Source organism: Sycon ciliatum, chromosome 9, assembly GCF_964019385.1.
Source record: "Sycon ciliatum chromosome 9, ocSycCili1.1, whole genome shotgun sequence".
Classification (NCBI taxonomy): Eukaryota; Metazoa; Porifera; class Calcarea; order Leucosolenida; family Sycettidae; genus Sycon; species Sycon ciliatum.
The window spans coordinates 18,239,345-18,259,464 of record NC_088651.1 but is presented as its reverse complement, the minus strand read 5'-3'; the positions used below and the strand labels follow the sequence as shown (position 1 = coordinate 18,259,464).

Here is a 20,120-nt window from a genome sequence, read left to right as displayed (position 1 = left end):
GTTGGGGGGGGGGGGGAGCACACATTCAAAGGATAAAAACTACAATTAGGGACGTAAAAATAATTTTTTTCAAATATACATGTACATGAATTACGGATCCGCGTACCACACGGGCCAAGAGCCAACTTTCATCACACCCTCCCATGATCAAGTGCATGTCAAATGCAGCTCTGAAACCCTTGAGAATCCGGAGTAAGATGCGGCTCACGGAATGTTCCCGAGGATGTAGGCCTAAGGATGCGCTGACGGTTCAGGCAAAGGTTCAGGTATCAAGGCAGCAAAGACACTGCTTTATGAACACATACAAACAAGAGTACATGAACATCAGAGTGTGCACCTTGCGGCTTTTCCACTATGGGTGCCTGTCACGGCGGAATTCCGTGATTACGTCATATGTGGTGCTGATCTGAGGCGGGAAGCGGCATAGTGCGTACAACTGAGCTGCAGTTGTGCAGAAAGAGACCTGCTTGAATCCGGCTTGTACGCGCCACATCGCTAAAATGATGAAATCACGGAATTCCGCCGTGACAACCACCCATCCAAGCTGCACACTCTGCTTTTCATGTGCTGCAAATATACAAAATTTCGGCGCTGCAAAATTTCGGCACTTCACGATTTTTGACATTTCGGCGGCGATTTATTTTCGGCGTGGGGTAGAGGGTATGGTATAGCACGACAGATGCTGTGAAAAATTTCATCGGCGTTTTAATTTAGGCGTTTTGGATCGGTGCCGAATATAGGGGAGCAAACCCTTTCTTACAAGTCACCGCCGAAGTCGCAACCACCACTTCGTACCGTTTTGGGTCGGTGCCGAATATAGCCGAAATTAAATAGCTGCTGAAAATTTGTATATTTACAGTACTCTTGATACAATGTACATCAACATGCTTGGTGCACATATGGCTGGTTGTAAGAAGGGACACTGTTTCCAAACACAGGGTTCCCCCACCTTGTAACATGCTGTCAACCAACTACCTTTACGTGTATAATACTTATGCACACGCCGCTACCATCACTAGCTATTATCTGCACCTCTGTGGTATTGTGTACGCCAGTGTGGGGAGAAGCATGCAAATCTGCCAGTGCACTTCGATCTACAACCACTGTTGCTCAAATGCAAGATATCATCTACATGTAAATGGAAAACATCCACCCTTCGAGTTTTCCGTATCTCAATGAAACAGATCAAGAAATCTGCCAGGTAAATGTCCAAACCAAATGGCACGCCCAAAACACACACACACACATACACACACACGCGCGCGCACACACACACGCACACACACACACACACACACACACACCACCACCACCATGTGTACGCTCGTCGCAAGAGAAACACGCAAATCTGCAAATGCACTGGATGTGCACCCGCAGATTTTCTCTTATAAGTTATAGCAACGATAGCGAACAAGATCTGAATGAGACAGATCAAGACTTGCGCCAGATAACTGTCTAATCCACACAACTGGCGAAGCCATGTGAATCGACCACCAATGCACACCTGGTCACACACACACACACACACACACACACACACACACACACACACACACACACACACACACACACACACACACACACACACACACACACACAAACACATCCACACGCACACGCACACACACACGCACACGCACACACACACACACACACACACACACACACACACAGACACACACTGTACTGACACACACACACACACACACACACACACACACACACACACACACACACTGTACTGACACACACACACACACACACACACATACACACAAACACATCCACACGCAAACACACACACGCACACACACACACACACACACACACACACACACACATAATTATATACACACAAACACACCACACACATACACACAAACAAAAACACCGAAGACTCTACACCGCTTCCATAGTAATCTAAACAACATCTCACCTACTTGTTGCTTGCCTAATGGCCGATCCCTAGCAAAGATAGAAGCGCCCACCGCGGACCCCGCGCTTTGCCAATGAAGGGACGCTATCCGCGCACGATTCAGGCAGTTCGATGCGCTCACCACCTCACACAACTACGGCTGTTTCTTTCAAAAACATTCACCATCTGGAGTGGCTTTCTCCAACTGTGTTCAAACAAGACAATCAGTCAACGAGCTGCCTTCAAAAAACTTTCTCTGACAGATCATCTAGTGCAAGGATCTAAATAACAATACCATGTAGCATTAGCATTAGCAGCTGTGTCTGGCCAGATGAGCTCTATTTTCTAGATCAGTAAGCAGGGTAAGGCAGTATGCGTTCAAGGCAATATCGTTATCAAAATGATTATGTTGCTCTCCTCTGAGTCTGATCGATAGCGTCACTTCATCACCTGATCTGGGGCGCTTAGACTAGCCAGAGGCAGAGGCTAGGCTCCTCACTCAGTACAAATCACAAGTAACTCTTCACACATTTTGGTTGACAGCCTAGCCTAGCTAGCCTATGAAAATAATCTTATCTGCATCTGCCTCTACACCCATGCATGCATGGAGTGCTGGTGGCACGCATTTTCACGTGCCACACGCGTACGCCCGTCTTTTTCGTGACACTGGCGTCCGTGTGTCGCTGTGGTTCTTATGGCAACCAGCCGTTCCCTAGCTACTAGGCGCAGCTAGTACTACTACTAGTACATGTACTAGTAGTTGACATGCCATCAGAGATGCTAGGTCTGGCTGCACTCAGCGCTCAGCACTGAACTGTCTGAAGACTGATATAGGGCTTGAAAGTGCTACGTCACAGCATAGCAACAATTTCAAAAATTCAAAAACTGGATCCACTTGGATCCAGTTTTTGTATGGATCCAAGCACATAATCATTTCAAGCTGTCTTACCCACAGCATGGTGATGTAGCCAGTGAAACTGACTGATTTGCCTACTGGGGGCGGGGTTACAACTGGTGGCGAAATAAAAGTCACACCTGCATGCGACATGAGTGGGTTGCTATGCACCCACATACTTAGGCAATAGCTAAGTCACACCTTAGTGGATCCAAAAATAGAAATCTGATGTCAACTTACTACTCCCTGGCCGTTTTGACGTCATCACTTTCAAGCCCAATTGTATGAAATGTGAAGAATCCGAAGACACTGAAATGATACTTGAACTACTTACTGAACTAAGTCTGAAGTACGTCGATGCACTCATACTCGCAGTCGCGCACTCTTTACTCCTGCACTTAGTGCACTCTGTCCTGTCTCTACAATGTAGCCCTCTCCCAAAGGTGCTCTTTTAACGCACTTAGTGCTTTTCGCGTCCCTCAAAATATGCTGAAAAAGTGCTCTTTTTCCAGTGTAAACAGGCAAAAAGTGCTCTTTTTTCAGTGAAGCATAGCCATGATACACGTTCAGATATGAACCCAAGCTGAGAAATGAATACGCAATCTTCTATTAATTTATGGGTCCACGAAAGGCAAAACAGGAAGTAAAGTTCAAAAAACCCACTTTTTACAGCATTGTGTACACCGGGTACAAGCTTCACCCACTACATGTAATTGCTTGTTGCCCCCAAAAAAGCGGCGTGCCAAGGCCCATCGAGCACTCGGAAAGAAACTGTGATCGCATGCATGAGCAAACAGATTTTAGCACTTTCTCAGCTAAAAAAGCTCAAAAAGGGCGATATTCACCAAAAGCGCAAAAAGAGCGAAAGAAACTGTATCATGTGCATTCGCGGTTGTAGGCGTTTAAAATTTGGTTTGAAATTTGCACCCTCCTGCGGAGCCCACGCTGCTTTGGCAGTGGCGGAGGCTCGCTTGCCGACGTAACCGTCGGAGATCATCATGAACAATGGACTGACTAATTATTCACTTGTCCTGTCTTTCTAAATAACATGTTATTGCACAAAAAAAAGAAAAAAAAGAAACGGGCTTTTTCCAAAAACGGCCAAAAGGGCGAAAAAAGGGCGAGCACCTTTGGGAAAGGGCTAGCTGTCTGCCATTACATGCTTCTATCGTCTAATTATCTAAACCAACGCCATGCGCCACGCGTGGCGTTGGTGTTTGAAGATCGAAGCGCTAGAGTCTGAGCTGTAGCTTACTACTAGTACATGTACTAAGCTTAGACTCAGTAACCATGGTAACTCTTGCAACACGGCAGGTGTGAGAGACAGCTGGTGTGGAAACATGCGGAGTGTGTCTGTTTAAACTTACTACCAAGTAATAGTAATAGTGGTAGTTAGTTACTTTTGGCAGGGGAGTGGCGATACCGGCCGGGAAAAACCCATTCTGAAGCCCTGCAGTCCTGCAGTACTCGCGATTTCGCTCCCTTACTTTTTACATGTATCCCCGGACAGTCCTGTCCGTTTGGGTTGCGAATCCAAAATGAGGGACACAGTAACAATAACAAAGCAACATCAAGTAGTAGATCTACATGTACATGTACGACTGCGAGTCATCTCTCTACTGGATTTCTCGATCGCTCACTTCACCATTTGCTTGTACAATGTATAGCAGAGACCAACAAGCAACACAATGACATCAATTCATGAAGTTTCAGCATGTTGCAATTACTTGGAAATTGGAATTACAAAGTCCCACATGACGACAGGTTGACGGGCCCGTCTTCCCCCCAGATGAAACAAGATGAAACGAGATGAAACGAGATGAAACCAGATGAAACGCCAAGTACGGGCGCAGATGGGGCCGAGATGAAACGAAATGAAACAAAATGAAACAAAATGAAACAAGATGAAACAAGATGAAACCAAATGAAACTCGAAGTACGGGCGTAGATGGGCCGCGAATGAAACAAGATGAAACGAGATGAAACAATGTATGGGCGTAGATGGGGCGCACGCGACCATGTACCACGCGTGCACGAGCGAAAAGAACACTGAATCCAATCATTGAAATAATTTTGTTTGCAGAGGCAATTCGCGCAAGGGAGGGATAGCAATTTGATGGCTTGCGAGTGACAGCACGAGCCGAATTTATTGCCCGTGGAAGTACCCACGATAGGAATACACTGTTGGGAACATGGTGGCGCCGCTGACGGTACCTATGTAAGTGGAATTACTTTATTGGAAGTACCCACGACGGGGAAAATAGTCTCTCTAGTATTGTCGGTGAATGGTGATGGTGGTGGTGGCGATGGCTACTTTCCTCTGCTCAGAGAGAACCCCTGCATGTCCTTCGTCGTGATGCGAAAGAGCAGTGGATGCAGGTAAAGGCCGTGTCAGAGAATTTCGCCTAGTGCTGTGGCCAGGGTGAAAATAAATTAGGGCTGAAACCATCATTCAATAACTCCATGCGATCAACCAATCTCTTTAGCGATGAATATCATTGTAACATAGAAAAATGTGGGCACAAGTTATGCAATCGAGTCCACCAACTAAACCAGATTTCGAATAGTCAGACGTGCACAATCTAGCACAAAACTGACAAGGAGTATGAGTACTGAGACATTGAGATCAATTATAATTGTTGGTTCATAATTATAGATTCTTTCCGGCTGTAGTCGTGCACCTCGAACACAAGACTATGAAGAAATTCCATGATGCCTTTGCTACATTAGCTGTGGCCACCAGTCAAACACTCTAAATATACCCAGGCTACCGCTCAGTGTTTGGTATTCTGTAAACATTTCAGGCAATTGTGTCGACACCTGTAGACATCTGACTGGTCTAAAGCCTAGTTCACATTCGACGTAACACTGACGATACAGGACGTAAGGGCCTGTCGGGACAGCTGGGGTGAGCTGTAAAATCTTTTACGATTCGTACGACACGACATGCTGCAGTCGTTGCGATGTTCTCCAGCGAACGGCGCGAGTCATAAGGCACAGTCCGTGACGGGGTGACTTTCGGACCTAATTTCTTGTTTTTCGGGACTTCTTTTTTCAATTATTTCTCCTTGAATGAAGCGAAATCAAATTCACAAAACCAGTTTTTCATGGAGACAAAAAAGTAGCCCTGAAAGTTGTGCCATTCACATAATAGCCCTAGGAAATGATAAAACAGTTCATCTGTCATTCTCCTAAACTATCCCTAAACACCATAAGTGACATGAGATCTTATCTTGCTAAAATTCAACTCAAGTCGTGTTAGCCATTCTGCGAGTTATCACGGGAAGGGCATTGTTCGAAATCCTAACAATTTCCTAGTACGAATCGGGAGTGGATGGCGCACGACGCCGCCTCCTGTTCTCACTCAAAATGCAGCCGTTTTGTACGCTTGCGTCTCCGTCTATGCCCGTCTACGGTATGAAAAGTTGAACTGATCCAACACTTCCCGTCGCTTCCCGATCCGTACGGTAGTATGGTTGTGTTCCCGTTCCTGATGTTCACATTGGACGCCGTCAGACCGTCCTGTCGCTTCCCATCGATTCTTACGCCGCGTCCCGTCGAATTTGAACTAGGCTTTATCAATATGAACTAGAGGAGTTCATGTTGTTGTTTCTAGAACGAAGAATCAGGCTTGTCGTCACCCTTTGGCTTGAAGCTCTTATCACCAACTTCCGCAACAAAAAAGATACCGTCTTGACTCCCGATCTCTTTCATAGCCACGCATCAATATTACTGCGCTTGAAAGTACACGATTGCACTCGTATCCACAATTGGATGGAGTGCAAGGGCTAGAATACTGCCACTGGTATGCATGCATAAAAAATCGTTTGCATTCGCTTTGAACACTAACGATTATCGATTGCGCTCTTAAAACGATCGGTTTGCGAGTTATCTGTATACTTGTTTCAGCCCTAAATGCATTGCCCTCGTAGAGGACAGGGATGAGCAGTGATATGAGCAGGGATGTGAGTACTGATGTGCCTTTCGTCCTCATATTTTACAGAGAAGACGTCTGCCCCCAATAATAAAATTAATGTAGTAATGATAATGTGTTGCCCTTTCATCTTCTCAGGAGCCCTATGCCTTTGCCTCTTCTCCCCTGGACTGAATGGACTGGACGCTCTGTCCAGTAGTGTCCAGTAAATGATTTGTAGTGTAAGTTAGGGTGCACTCTCTCTTGAGGATTTGCCCACCTTGATGATTGTGCTCTTCGTGTTATTAGAAAATGTCTCTACCTGCCAGGATGGTATAAGAGCACGAACTGAATCACCTGTTGGTGCAGAAGGCTTGGAGGACTGCTTTTGAAACAGTTGTTCAAATTTCCTGCACCTCTTCGTAGCCGTTGTCTGATTTCTGCATTCTGGGGAGACTGAAGTTAAGGTTAGTGAAGCTGCACAGTCCCCGTGGAAATGTTTATGCTGCAACTATTTACTGCTGACATGTATTTATGTATTTCAGGAATCTCCAGAGGGTGAAGGCTTGCTGCAAGCTCCGTCCCTTCAATGTCGTGATACATCCGTAGATCAGTCGTGTGCCTGTCCTGTGCTTTTATGAGCATGCTCCTTTGCACATGCCTTTGTCCTGTGCATGCGCGGGCGTGGGCACGCGTGTGTGTGTGTGTGTGTGTGTGTGTGTGTGTGTGTGTGTGTGTGTGTGTGTGTGTGTGTGTACGCCAACGACACCGTCCGTGCACATGTGCATGGACGTGAGTTTGTGCGTTTGCCTTTGTTATATGCATACAGTATTATCAATTTATCATGCCTATACAAGCCTTGCCAGTGTCTCGATAGGAGAAGCAGATACATGATTACACCACTTGGGTTTTGACCTTCTTTGGCCGGGGCGAATGTCGAAGGAAAGACTCCCTCTGGGCCAAGGTGTTGGCGACAGTTGAGAGTTGTCCTCTATTTTGCAGCGGGGGACAGCATGGCATATTTGGTGCCGGAAAGAGTGCAGTTGCACTTTTCATGTTACTGTAAAATTTGCTAGGTCACTCCCTTGAAGCTGGAGACTGCTGATACTGCTGCTCAAACGGCTGCTGCTGTTACTCTCTGCTGCTACCATGGTCGTTGCTTTGTATCAATGGCGAAAATTCTCAGATGAGCTTTGGGTCCGGGCACTAGAACCCTGCTGCTGCCTCTGCAGCAGTTGTAGAAAGTTTTATAATACCAGTGTCGATGGTGAACTTCTGCTCTTTTTTTTATCCCAGACACTTTGTGCTCAAGAGACTGTTAGGTCTTTGTGGTGTTGTCGTTGCTGTTTGGTTATACTAGTTGGCGTCTGTTTGGAAATATATTGTGCTTTTCTGTGTGTTCATGTGAACGTAGAAGCCCTCACCGAAACCAACACTACGTTGCTGTGTTGTTTTCTTCCAAGGTCGGGCACAGTAAAGGAGACGACTCTGTGAGTATATTCGCAGATGAACTTTGGGTTAATAGAATGCAGGTGCTGCTGCTCTTGTGCCGGGCTGTTGGTGTCAATGATGGGGTGGATCATGCTTTCTCTTTATATACCTTTTGTATATTTGTGTGTAAGTAGGAGCACATACCAACACGTAATCTTTCTAAAGCCTAGTTCTCTTTCGACGCAACGCTGACGGTACGGGACGTAAGGGCCTGTGACGGCTGGGGTGAGCTGTAAAATCTTGTACAATTCGTACGACACGACATGCTCCAGTCTTTGCGATGTTCAACAGCGAATGGTGCGAGTCATAAGGCACAGGCCGTGACGGGGTGACCGTCCCGGCGTTTCCCGTCGATCCTTATGTCGCGTCCCGTTGCGCCCCGTCGAATGTGAACTGGGCTTAACAATGGCATGGAGACAGTTTCAATTGCAGTTTAATGTTACTGCACTGCACTGCAGGTATCAAGGCACTACCCAGAGGGAGGATGTTGGCCTTCTCCTGATGGGAAAATGTCTTCTTTCTCATGGCGTGGCCAGGACTGCACTGACCCTACCATCCACTCTACCTCTCGGGAAAGGGACTTGACAACCAGTCAAGATGGATGTGCAGAGATATACCAGCGGTAAGTCACATGCTTAGGATATCCACTTGATGAAGGAAGGACAGGTGCTCAACTACTACACCAAAATGTGAGCATAAGGAGATGGGCTGATGGGTCATGGATGGGTGACAGGTCTTTGCCCGGTTGCTGGAGTATAACAACCTGGGTCTTTGATTGGTTTAGAAGCGGTCCGCTCTATTCGGGGTGCCATCCTCAATTAGACGGGTAGTGAAGATCTTGCAGGATCAATCGCACATGTAGAATATGGACATGTGGATGCGGGCAGCAGATCTGTAATTTCCAGTATCAAAGTTCAGTTGTATTTGCTTTTCTTTATTTTCTATTTGTGATGTTGTTCACTGCAGCTTCTAGCATTAACTGCCAATTTGCACTGACGCAGCAAGACTCCCAACAGTCAAGTATGTTTCATTGCATGCACTAGGATTACAGTAGAATGCCGATTATCCGAATGTCAACTGTCCAAACGGTCAATTATCCGAAATTCCTGTTTGCACTGAATTCAATTCAATAAGTCGACTTATACCGGTAAAATATGGTAACAGCGGGACTGCAGGGTGTGGCATTTCCATGATACAGTGGAAAATTTCACGATTTTTGGTGCAAACATAGCTCGGACGCTGCTCGATTGGATATACAATGCAGGTTCTTGGAACCACGGACACGACTCTTCGATTCAAGGATCACAACACTTCGGGATCTGAACGTTTTAGGTCCGGGAGCTGTTCGCGGTTTTGTCGCTTGTCACGGTTGTGGACTCATCGTTGTAGCATAAATGAGGCTGGACTATTCCAAGCGGAAAACTAAAATATTTCCTTCTCAAAGCACAATCACCGGCCCGGAGGAGCACACCTTCTCTAACTACATACCGGGTGCAGTACATGACACGTCCGTGTATTGACTAGTCTCTTGTACATTAATTTTAGATCTACCACACGACTCGCGTAGCGCTAGCACAGCAGTGCGGGTGTAGTCATGTACTACTACTACTACAGTACTGCCGGGCGCCGAAGAACGGACCGCCGATGAACGGCCAGGCTATGATTTCGCTATTTTTTAAGAACGGTCTAGGTAGAAACGTGATGTACAATATGAATATGATGTACACTCAGACGTATAACTCTGCATAAATGTACATGTAAGACTGTACCATCGAATATGAACGAAACTGCTGTGTTCGCCAAAAATAAGAACGGGCTAGGCTAGAACCCTGACCCCGTTCTTCGGCGCCCGGCAGTACTGTAGTGTAATGTTCCGTATGTTTGTTGACTATGGCATGCACGCAGAAGCCAGCGGATGTAAAAAGTCCCACTCGGAAACGGCTAAAAACGGGGTATCCTCAAATTTTGCCGAGCTGAAAATCACAGGGTACGTAGGGCTTGTAACAGTGAGTCGAATGCTCTTGGTCCGAAGAAGCTGCGATAGATGGTTCTCAAATCGAACGCGTTTCGAATATTGGCCATTTTGCACACAAATAGATGGTGTGGCTACCTGGCTGCACACTGTGACCTTATCACCTGGATCAGGTAGACTGCGTGCTCGCTTTCGCTCATTTTCGATTGGGCGTATCTGACGAACCATGGACCGCAGCCTCCTCGGAAAAGAACATTCGACTCAGCGCCCCAAACTCTACGGGTCCTGAAATTAAAAAAATTCAGCAGACTTCCCCTTTAATACGTAAGGCAGAACTTATTACAGTCCTTGATTAGAAGTTGACATATTCTTGTACGAATCCGGTGGCAGCCACAACAATGTCTTTTGTGAAAAATGTATGCAAGCCTTTTAAAAAGCATCTCCCACCAGGCATTCGATCGAATATTTCATGCCGTGGAGATTTGTTACGGCGTGAACCGATGCTTGGTGTGTAGAATTTGCTTTTTGATGTGTTCTTTGGAAGATGCAGTCTTAAAAATGGTGTGGATGTCTTTGTTTCTGTCCTTCTGTTGTCCTCGTAGAAAGAATAATATAGACGTGCAGAAAATGTGGGAAAGCGATGACATCAGAAGGACACTCTCAGGTTCAGGGTACCTGCACTGCCCCAATAAAGTGGGTCAGATCCCAAAACGAGGTTGGCCGAAGCAAAAAAATTGAAGAGCCTGCCTTGAATTGAATATGAGGAAGAAGAAGAAGACAAAGAAAGAGAAAGAGTAGGAATTTGTTTGTGTAAACTTTGTTTCCTCTGTCTAGGCTGCCATCGCATTATAGCAGCCAACAGTGTGTGTGTGTGTGTGCATATGTGTGTGTGTGTTTGCGTTTGTGTGCACACGCTTGTGTGTGTGTGTGTGTGTGTGTTTGCATGTGTGTATATTCTGCTAATCTTGACTTAAATTTCCGTATCTGGGCATATTGTGTTCTGTATGTGAATTTATCATCATTCCCGTAGCTATGCAGAAGACGTTACTTCAGTAATGTCTGGCGCTAGCCAGGGTCCACACAGCTTTAATTTGGTATTTGTGTGTTTGTTTGTTTGTGTCACGCCTGGCGCTATCCGTATCTGACGGCAAAAAAAGCATAGGGACGTTATAAATTTTTCAATTCTCCTATTTTTTCAGGCATATGCTGGGATTCGAACCCGCACTATCGCCCTACATGCATTCCCCCATACACTTCGCATTCATACCCATTCTTCCAAGTTGCTTCACGTTATGATCTTGCGTTTGAAAGCCCTATTTGAATATTGCTGGCAGCTATATGTGGCCAGCTGTGTTTGATGGTACGGTACGGTACGGGAGACGGTGTCGTATTACCGTCGATCGTACCTGTCCCGTACCTATCCCCTACCGTACCGTGCCATCAAAGACGGCTGGCCACAATGCATATTCAAATACTAGTAGGGCTTTCAAATGCAAGATCACAATGTGAAGCAACTTGGAAGAATTAGTATGTATGCGAAGTGTATCGGGGGGTGCATGCAGGGTGCGCGATAGTGCGGGTTCGAATCCCAGGTTATGTCTTAAAAAAAGGAATTTTTAAAGAATTTATAACATCCCTACGGTCAATACCGTAGTGACCGTACCGTGTGCGACGCCCCTGACTGTTGGAATCCACCAGCTGTGTTTCCTTGAGGGGCGTATCCTTACCTGGGATGTGTTTTCTCATTCCCGGCAGCAGAAAGAGCTCTACAATACAGGGGCGTAGGAGGGGGTTTGAAAGTGGTACGACCAAAGGTCGGCGCGGCCAAAGGCCGTGTTGGAGGGGGGTCCGGGGACCTCCCCCGGGAAAATTTTGTAAAAAAGACACGAAATCCTGCGTTCTGGGGGAACTTCTGGCACACTTCACACACACTTCTGGCGCAGTGTGCATGCAGTCAGTCCGACTGCAGATGCATAACACATCTACGGGTCTAGAAAAAGGTCAAAGTCTGATGCGCATTATATGCATCGATGGATCCTGATTTTTTTTATTACGGTTTTGCACGTTCCGGACGGACCACACTTTTCGAAAAGTGGTACGGCCATGGTCGTACCAGTCGTAGCGGGTGCTACGCCCCTGCAATATGTTGTAAGAATAGAATTAGATGTACAGGAGAGTGCCGATTATCCCCACCCCTCGGGACGCGGGCTGTCTCCAGAGGGTTCAGATGAGAAGAATGTTCGGATAAGAGAGCAGTCACACATCTATCTAAATCATGCATATTTCAGCATGTTTTCATCATTTTCATTCTCTTCAGCAGTGCAACAGGAACTAGGTGCACTCGTCCCCCTCTAAATTAATGACACTATTATTACACATTTTGACTCAAACCTGTTGTAATACATCTTGTGAATCGCTTCAATGGTGCCCCGAGCGACGAAAATCAACAACTTGAAACTCATCTTCTACCCCTCAATTAAATGCAAGCAATTATTTTGAATAATTAATCATTTGGATAGTTGACATTAGGATAATCGGCACATTGTGTGTGATGGGGGGGGGGGGGAGGAAGAGGAGGAGGCTGCAAGAGGCCGTGGTGGATGTGTACTTGTGCAGAGCCTGGAAATAGCCTCACTTTAGATGTATGCACATTCAAACGGTGGATTCTTCCCGCCATCCTTTTCCCCCTCTTTTTCCTTTTCCCGCCATTCTTTACCCCCTCTTTTTCAATTTCCCGCTCTTCTTTTCCCCCTCTTTTTCCCCCTTTTCTGCGAGAAGATTAGCCCCCTCCTTACGACAGGTTGACGGGCCCGTCTTCCCCCCAGATGAAACAAGATGAAACGAGATGAAACGAGATGAAACCAGATGAAACGCCAAGTACGGGCGCAGATGGGGCCGAGATGAAACGAAATGAAACAAAATGAAACAAAATGAAACAAGATGAAACAAGATGAAACCAAATGAAACTCGAAGTACGGGCGTAGATGGGCCGCGAATGAAACAAGATGAAACGAGATGAAACAATGTATGGGCGTAGATGGGGCGCACGCGACCATGTACCACGCGTGCACGAGCGAAAAGAACACTGAATCCAATCATTGAAATAATTTTGTTTGCAGAGGCAATTCGCGCAAGGGAGGGATAGCAATTTGATGGCTTGCGAGTGACAGCACGAGCCGAATTTATTGCCCGTGGAAGTACCCACGATAGGAATACACTGTTGGGAACATGGTGGCGCCGCTGACGGTACCTATGTAAGTGGAATTACTTTATTGGAAGTACCCACGACGGGGAAAATAGTCTCTCTAGTATTGTCGGTGAATGGTGATGGTGGTGGTGGCGATGGCTACTTTCCTCTGCTCAGAGAGAACCCCTGCATGTCCTTCGTCGTGATGCGAAAGAGCAGTGGATGCAGGTAAAGGCCGTGTCAGAGAATTTCGCCTAGTGCTGTGGCCAGGGTGAAAATAAATTAGGGCTGAAACCATCATTCAATAACTCCATGCGATCAACCAATCTCTTTAGCGATGAATATCATTGTAACATAGAAAAATGTGGGCACAAGTTATGCAATCGAGTCCACCAACTAAACCAGATTTCGAATAGTCAGACGTGCACAATCTAGCACAAAACTGACAAGGAGTATGAGTACTGAGACATTGAGATCAATTATAATTGTTGGTTCATAATTATAGATTCTTTCCGGCTGTAGTCGTGCACCTCGAACACAAGACTATGAAGAAATTCCATGATGCCTTTGCTACATTAGCTGTGGCCACCAGTCAAACACTCTAAATATACCCAGGCTACCGCTCAGTGTTTGGTATTCTGTAAACATTTCAGGCAATTGTGTCGACACCTGTAGACATCTGACTGGTCTAAAGCCTAGTTCACATTCGACGTAACACTGACGATACAGGACGTAAGGGCCTGTCGGGACAGCTGGGGTGAGCTGTAAAATCTTTTACGATTCGTACGACACGACATGCTGCAGTCGTTGCGATGTTCTCCAGCGAACGGCGCGAGTCATAAGGCACAGTCCGTGACGGGGTGACTTTCGGACCTAATTTCTTGTTTTTCGGGACTTCTTTTTTCAATTATTTCTCCTTGAATGAAGCGAAATCAAATTCACAAAACCAGTTTTTCATGGAGACAAAAAAGTAGCCCTGAAAGTTGTGCCATTCACATAATAGCCCTAGGAAATGATAAAACAGTTCATCTGTCATTCTCCTAAACTATCCCTAAACACCATAAGTGACATGAGATCTTATCTTGCTAAAATTCAACTCAAGTCGTGTTAGCCATTCTGCGAGTTATCACGGGAAGGGCATTGTTCGAAATCCTAACAATTTCCTAGTACGAATCGGGAGTGGATGGCGCACGACGCCGCCTCCTGTTCTCACTCAAAATGCAGCCGTTTTGTACGCTTGCGTCTCCGTCTATGCCCGTCTACGGTATGAAAAGTTGAACTGATCCAACACTTCCCGTCGCTTCCCGATCCGTACGGTAGTATGGTTGTGTTCCCGTTCCTGATGTTCACATTGGACGCCGTCAGACCGTCCTGTCGCTTCCCATCGATTCTTACGCCGCGTCCCGTCGAATTTGAACTAGGCTTTATCAATATGAACTAGAGGAGTTCATGTTGTTGTTTCTAGAACGAAGAATCAGGCTTGTCGTCACCCTTTGGCTTGAAGCTCTTATCACCAACTTCCGCAACAAAAAAGATACCGTCTTGACTCCCGATCTCTTTCATAGCCACGCATCAATATTACTGCGCTTGAAAGTACACGATTGCACTCGTATCCACAATTGGATGGAGTGCAAGGGCTAGAATACTGCCACTGGTATGCATGCATAAAAAATCGTTTGCATTCGCTTTGAACACTAACGATTATCGATTGCGCTCTTAAAACGATCGGTTTGCGAGTTATCTGTATACTTGTTTCAGCCCTAAATGCATTGCCCTCGTAGAGGACAGGGATGAGCAGTGATATGAGCAGGGATGTGAGTACTGATGTGCCTTTCGTCCTCATATTTTACAGAGAAGACGTCTGCCCCCAATAATAAAATTAATGTAGTAATGATAATGTGTTGCCCTTTCATCTTCTCAGGAGCCCTATGCCTTTGCCTCTTCTCCCCTGGACTGAATGGACTGGACGCTCTGTCCAGTAGTGTCCAGTAAATGATTTGTAGTGTAAGTTAGGGTGCACTCTCTCTTGAGGATTTGCCCACCTTGATGATTGTGCTCTTCGTGTTATTAGAAAATGTCTCTACCTGCCAGGATGGTATAAGAGCACGAACTGAATCACCTGTTGGTGCAGAAGGCTTGGAGGACTGCTTTTGAAACAGTTGTTCAAATTTCCTGCACCTCTTCGTAGCCGTTGTCTGATTTCTGCATTCTGGGGAGACTGAAGTTAAGGTTAGTGAAGCTGCACAGTCCCCGTGGAAATGTTTATGCTGCAACTATTTACTGCTGACATGTATTTATGTATTTCAGGAATCTCCAGAGGGTGAAGGCTTGCTGCAAGCTCCGTCCCTTCAATGTCGTGATACATCCGTAGATCAGTCGTGTGCCTGTCCTGTGCTTTTATGAGCATGCTCCTTTGCACATGCCTTTGTCCTGTGCATGCGCGGGCGTGGGCACGCGTGTGTGTGTGTGTGTGTGTGTGTGTGTGTGTGTGTGTGTGTGTGTGTGTGTGTGTGTGTGTACGCCAACGACACCGTCCGTGCACATGTGCATGGACGTGAGTTTGTGCGTTTGCCTTTGTTATATGCATACAGTATTATCAATTTATCATGCCTATACAAGCCTTGCCAGTGTCTCGATAGGAGAAGCAGATACATGATTACACCACTTGGGTTTTGACCTTCTTTGGCCGGGGCGAATGTCGAAGGAAAGACTCCCTCTGGGCCAAGGTGTTGGCGACAGTTGAGAGTTGTCCTCTATTTTGCAGCGGGGGACAGCATGGCATATTTGGTGCCGGAAAGAGTGCAGTTGCACTTTTCATGTTACTGTAAAATTTGCTAGGTCACTCCCTTGAAGCTGGAGACTGCTGATACTGCTGCTCAAACGGCTGCTGCTGTTACTCTCTGCTGCTACCATGGTCGTTGCTTTGTATCAATGGCGAAAATTCTCAGATGAGCTTTGGGTCCGGGCACTAGAACCCTGCTGCTGCCTCTGCAGCAGTTGTAGAAAGTTTTATAATACCAGTGTCGATGGTGAACTTCTGCTCTTTTTTTTATCCCAGACACTTTGTGCTCAAGAGACTGTTAGGTCTTTGTGGTGTTGTCGTTGCTGTTTGGTTATACTAGTTGGCGTCTGTTTGGAAATATATTGTGCTTTTCTGTGTGTTCATGTGAACGTAGAAGCCCTCACCGAAACCAACACTACGTTGCTGTGTTGTTTTCTTCCAAGGTCGGGCACAGTAAAGGAGACGACTCTGTGAGTATATTCGCAGATGAACTTTGGGTTAATAGAATGCAGGTGCTGCTGCTCTTGTGCCGGGCTGTTGGTGTCAATGATGGGGTGGATCATGCTTTCTCTTTATATACCTTTTGTATATTTGTGTGTAAGTAGGAGCACATACCAACACGTAATCTTTCTAAAGCCTAGTTCTCTTTCGACGCAACGCTGACGGTACGGGACGTAAGGGCCTGTGACGGCTGGGGTGAGCTGTAAAATCTTGTACAATTCGTACGACACGACATGCTCCAGTCTTTGCGATGTTCAACAGCGAATGGTGCGAGTCATAAGGCACAGGCCGTGACGGGGTGACCGTCCCGGCGTTTCCCGTCGATCCTTATGTCGCGTCCCGTTGCGCCCCGTCGAATGTGAACTGGGCTTAACAATGGCATGGAGACAGTTTCAATTGCAGTTTAATGTTACTGCACTGCACTGCAGGTATCAAGGCACTACCCAGAGGGAGGATGTTGGCCTTCTCCTGATGGGAAAATGTCTTCTTTCTCATGGCGTGGCCAGGACTGCACTGACCCTACCATCCACTCTACCTCTCGGGAAAGGGACTTGACAACCAGTCAAGATGGATGTGCAGAGATATACCAGCGGTAAGTCACATGCTTAGGATATCCACTTGATGAAGGAAGGACAGGTGCTCAACTACTACACCAAAATGTGAGCATAAGGAGATGGGCTGATGGGTCATGGATGGGTGACAGGTCTTTGCCCGGTTGCTGGAGTATAACAACCTGGGTCTTTGATTGGTTTAGAAGCGGTCCGCTCTATTCGGGGTGCCATCCTCAATTAGACGGGTAGTGAAGATCTTGCAGGATCAATCGCACATGTAGAATATGGACATGTGGATGCGGGCAGCAGATCTGTAATTTCCAGTATCAAAGTTCAGTTGTATTTGCTTTTCTTTATTTTCTATTTGTGATGTTGTTCACTGCAGCTTCTAGCATTAACTGCCAATTTGCACTGACGCAGCAAGACTCCCAACAGTCAAGTATGTTTCATTGCATGCACTAGGATTACAGTAGAATGCCGATTATCCGAATGTCAACTGTCCAAACGGTCAATTATCCGAAATTCCTGTTTGCACTGAATTCAATTCAATAAGTCGACTTATACCGGTAAAATATGGTAACAGCGGGACTGCAGGGTGTGGCATTTCCATGATACAGTGGAAAATTTCACGATTTTTGGTGCAAACATAGCTCGGACGCTGCTCGATTGGATATACAATGCAGGTTCTTGGAACCACGGACACGACTCTTCGATTCAAGGATCACAACACTTCGGGATCTGAACGTTTTAGGTCCGGGAGCTGTTCGCGGTTTTGTCGCTTGTCACGGTTGTGGACTCATCGTTGTAGCATAAATGAGGCTGGACTATTCCAAGCGGAAAACTAAAATATTTCCTTCTCAAAGCACAATCACCGGCCCGGAGGAGCACACCTTCTCTAACTACATACCGGGTGCAGTACATGACACGTCCGTGTATTGACTAGTCTCTTGTACATTAATTTTAGATCTACCACACGACTCGCGTAGCGCTAGCACAGCAGTGCGGGTGTAGTCATGTACTACTACTACTACAGTACTGCCGGGCGCCGAAGAACGGACCGCCGATGAACGGCCAGGCTATGATTTCGCTATTTTTTAAGAACGGTCTAGGTAGAAACGTGATGTACAATATGAATATGATGTACACTCAGACGTATAACTCTGCATAAATGTACATGTAAGACTGTACCATCGAATATGAACGAAACTGCTGTGTTCGCCAAAAATAAGAACGGGCTAGGCTAGAACCCTGACCCCGTTCTTCGGCGCCCGGCAGTACTGTAGTGTAATGTTCCGTATGTTTGTTGACTATGGCATGCACGCAGAAGCCAGCGGATGTAAAAAGTCCCACTCGGAAACGGCTAAAAACGGGGTATCCTCAAATTTTGCCGAGCTGAAAATCACAGGGTACGTAGGGCTTGTAACAGTGAGTCGAATGCTCTTGGTCCGAAGAAGCTGCGATAGATGGTTCTCAAATCGAACGCGTTTCGAATATTGGCCATTTTGCACACAAATAGATGGTGTGGCTACCTGGCTGCACACTGTGACCTTATCACCTGGATCAGGTAGACTGCGTGCTCGCTTTCGCTCATTTTCGATTGGGCGTATCTGACGAACCATGGACCGCAGCCTCCTCGGAAAAGAACATTCGACTCAGCGCCCCAAACTCTACGGGTCCTGAAATTAAAAAAATTCAGCAGACTTCCCCTTTAATACGTAAGGCAGAACTTATTACAGTCCTTGATTAGAAGTTGACATATTCTTGTACGAATCCGGTGGCAGCCACAACAATGTCTTTTGTGAAAAATGTATGCAAGCCTTTTAAAAAGCATCTCCCACCAGGCATTCGATCGAATATTTCATGCCGTGGAGATTTGTTACGGCGTGAACCGATGCTTGGTGTGTAGAATTTGCTTTTTGATGTGTTCTTTGGAAGATGCAGTCTTAAAAATGGTGTGGATGTCTTTGTTTCTGTCCTTCTGTTGTCCTCGTAGAAAGAATAATATAGACGTGCAGAAAATGTGGGAAAGCGATGACATCAGAAGGACACTCTCAGGTTCAGGGTACCTGCACTGCCCCAATAAAGTGGGTCAGATCCCAAAACGAGGTTGGCCGAAGCAAAAAAATTGAAGAGCCTGCCTTGAATTGAATATGAGGAAGAAGAAGAAGACAAAGAAAGAGAAAGAGTAGGAATTTGTTTGTGTAAACTTTGTTTCCTCTGTCTAGGCTGCCATCGCATTATAGCAGCCAACAGTGTGTGTGTGTGTGTGCATATGTGTGTGTGTGTTTGCGTTTGTGTGCACACGCTTGTGTGTGTGTGTGTGTGTGTGTTTGCATGTGTGTATATTCTGCTAATCTTGACTTAAATTTCCGTATCTGGGCATATTGTGTTCTGTATGTGAATTTATCATCATTCCCGTAGCTATGCAGAAGACGTTACTTCAGTAATGTCTGGCGCTAGCCAGGGTCCACACAGCTTTAATTTGGTATTTGTGTGTTTGTTTGTTTGTGTCACGCCTGGCGCTATCCGTATCTGACGGCAAAAAAAGCATAGGGACGTTATAAATTTTTCAATTCTCCTATTTTTTCAGGCATATGCTGGGATTCGAACCCGCACTATCGCCCTACATGCATTCCCCCATACACTTCGCATTCATACCCATTCTTCCAAGTTGCTTCACGTTATGATCTTGCGTTTGAAAGCCCTATTTGAATATTGCTGGCAGCTATATGTGGCCAGCTGTGTTTGATGGTACGGTACGGTACGGGAGACGGTGTCGTATTACCGTCGATCGTACCTGTCCCGTACCTATCCCCTACCGTACCGTGCCATCAAAGACGGCTGGCCACAATGCATATTCAAATACTAGTAGGGCTTTCAAATGCAAGATCACAATGTGAAGCAACTTGGAAG

At 46.1% G+C, this 20,120-nt stretch overlaps 1 protein-coding gene and 1 long non-coding RNA gene across 5 annotated transcripts in view; one reads left to right on the top strand and one right to left on the bottom strand.

Moving 5' to 3' along the window:
* LOC135824533 (cilia-and flagella-associated protein 96-like) overlaps nt 1–2,364 on the bottom strand; it is an 8,884-nt gene extending 6,520 nt beyond the window's left edge. For 2 of the 4 annotated variants that reach the window (XM_065337268.1, XM_065337269.1), the window contains exon 1: nt 1,941–2,364. The gene's annotated coding sequence lies outside the window, so the exon portion shown is untranslated. Of the gene's footprint in view, nt 1–1,936 lie in introns of all 4 variants that reach the window. The other 2 variants (XM_065337267.1, XM_065337265.1) reach the window with 2 other exon arrangements.
* Nucleotides 2,365–4,881: 2,517 nt separating this feature from the next.
* On the top strand, nt 4,882–20,120 carry LOC135824524 (uncharacterized). Its single transcript, XR_010554870.1, has 10 exons — nt 4,882–5,189; nt 7,033–7,190; nt 8,138–8,213; nt 8,673–8,836; nt 9,181–9,234; nt 15,445–15,602; nt 16,550–16,625; nt 17,085–17,248; nt 17,593–17,646; nt 19,201–20,120. It is a non-coding gene; the product is annotated as an uncharacterized LOC135824524 (long non-coding RNA).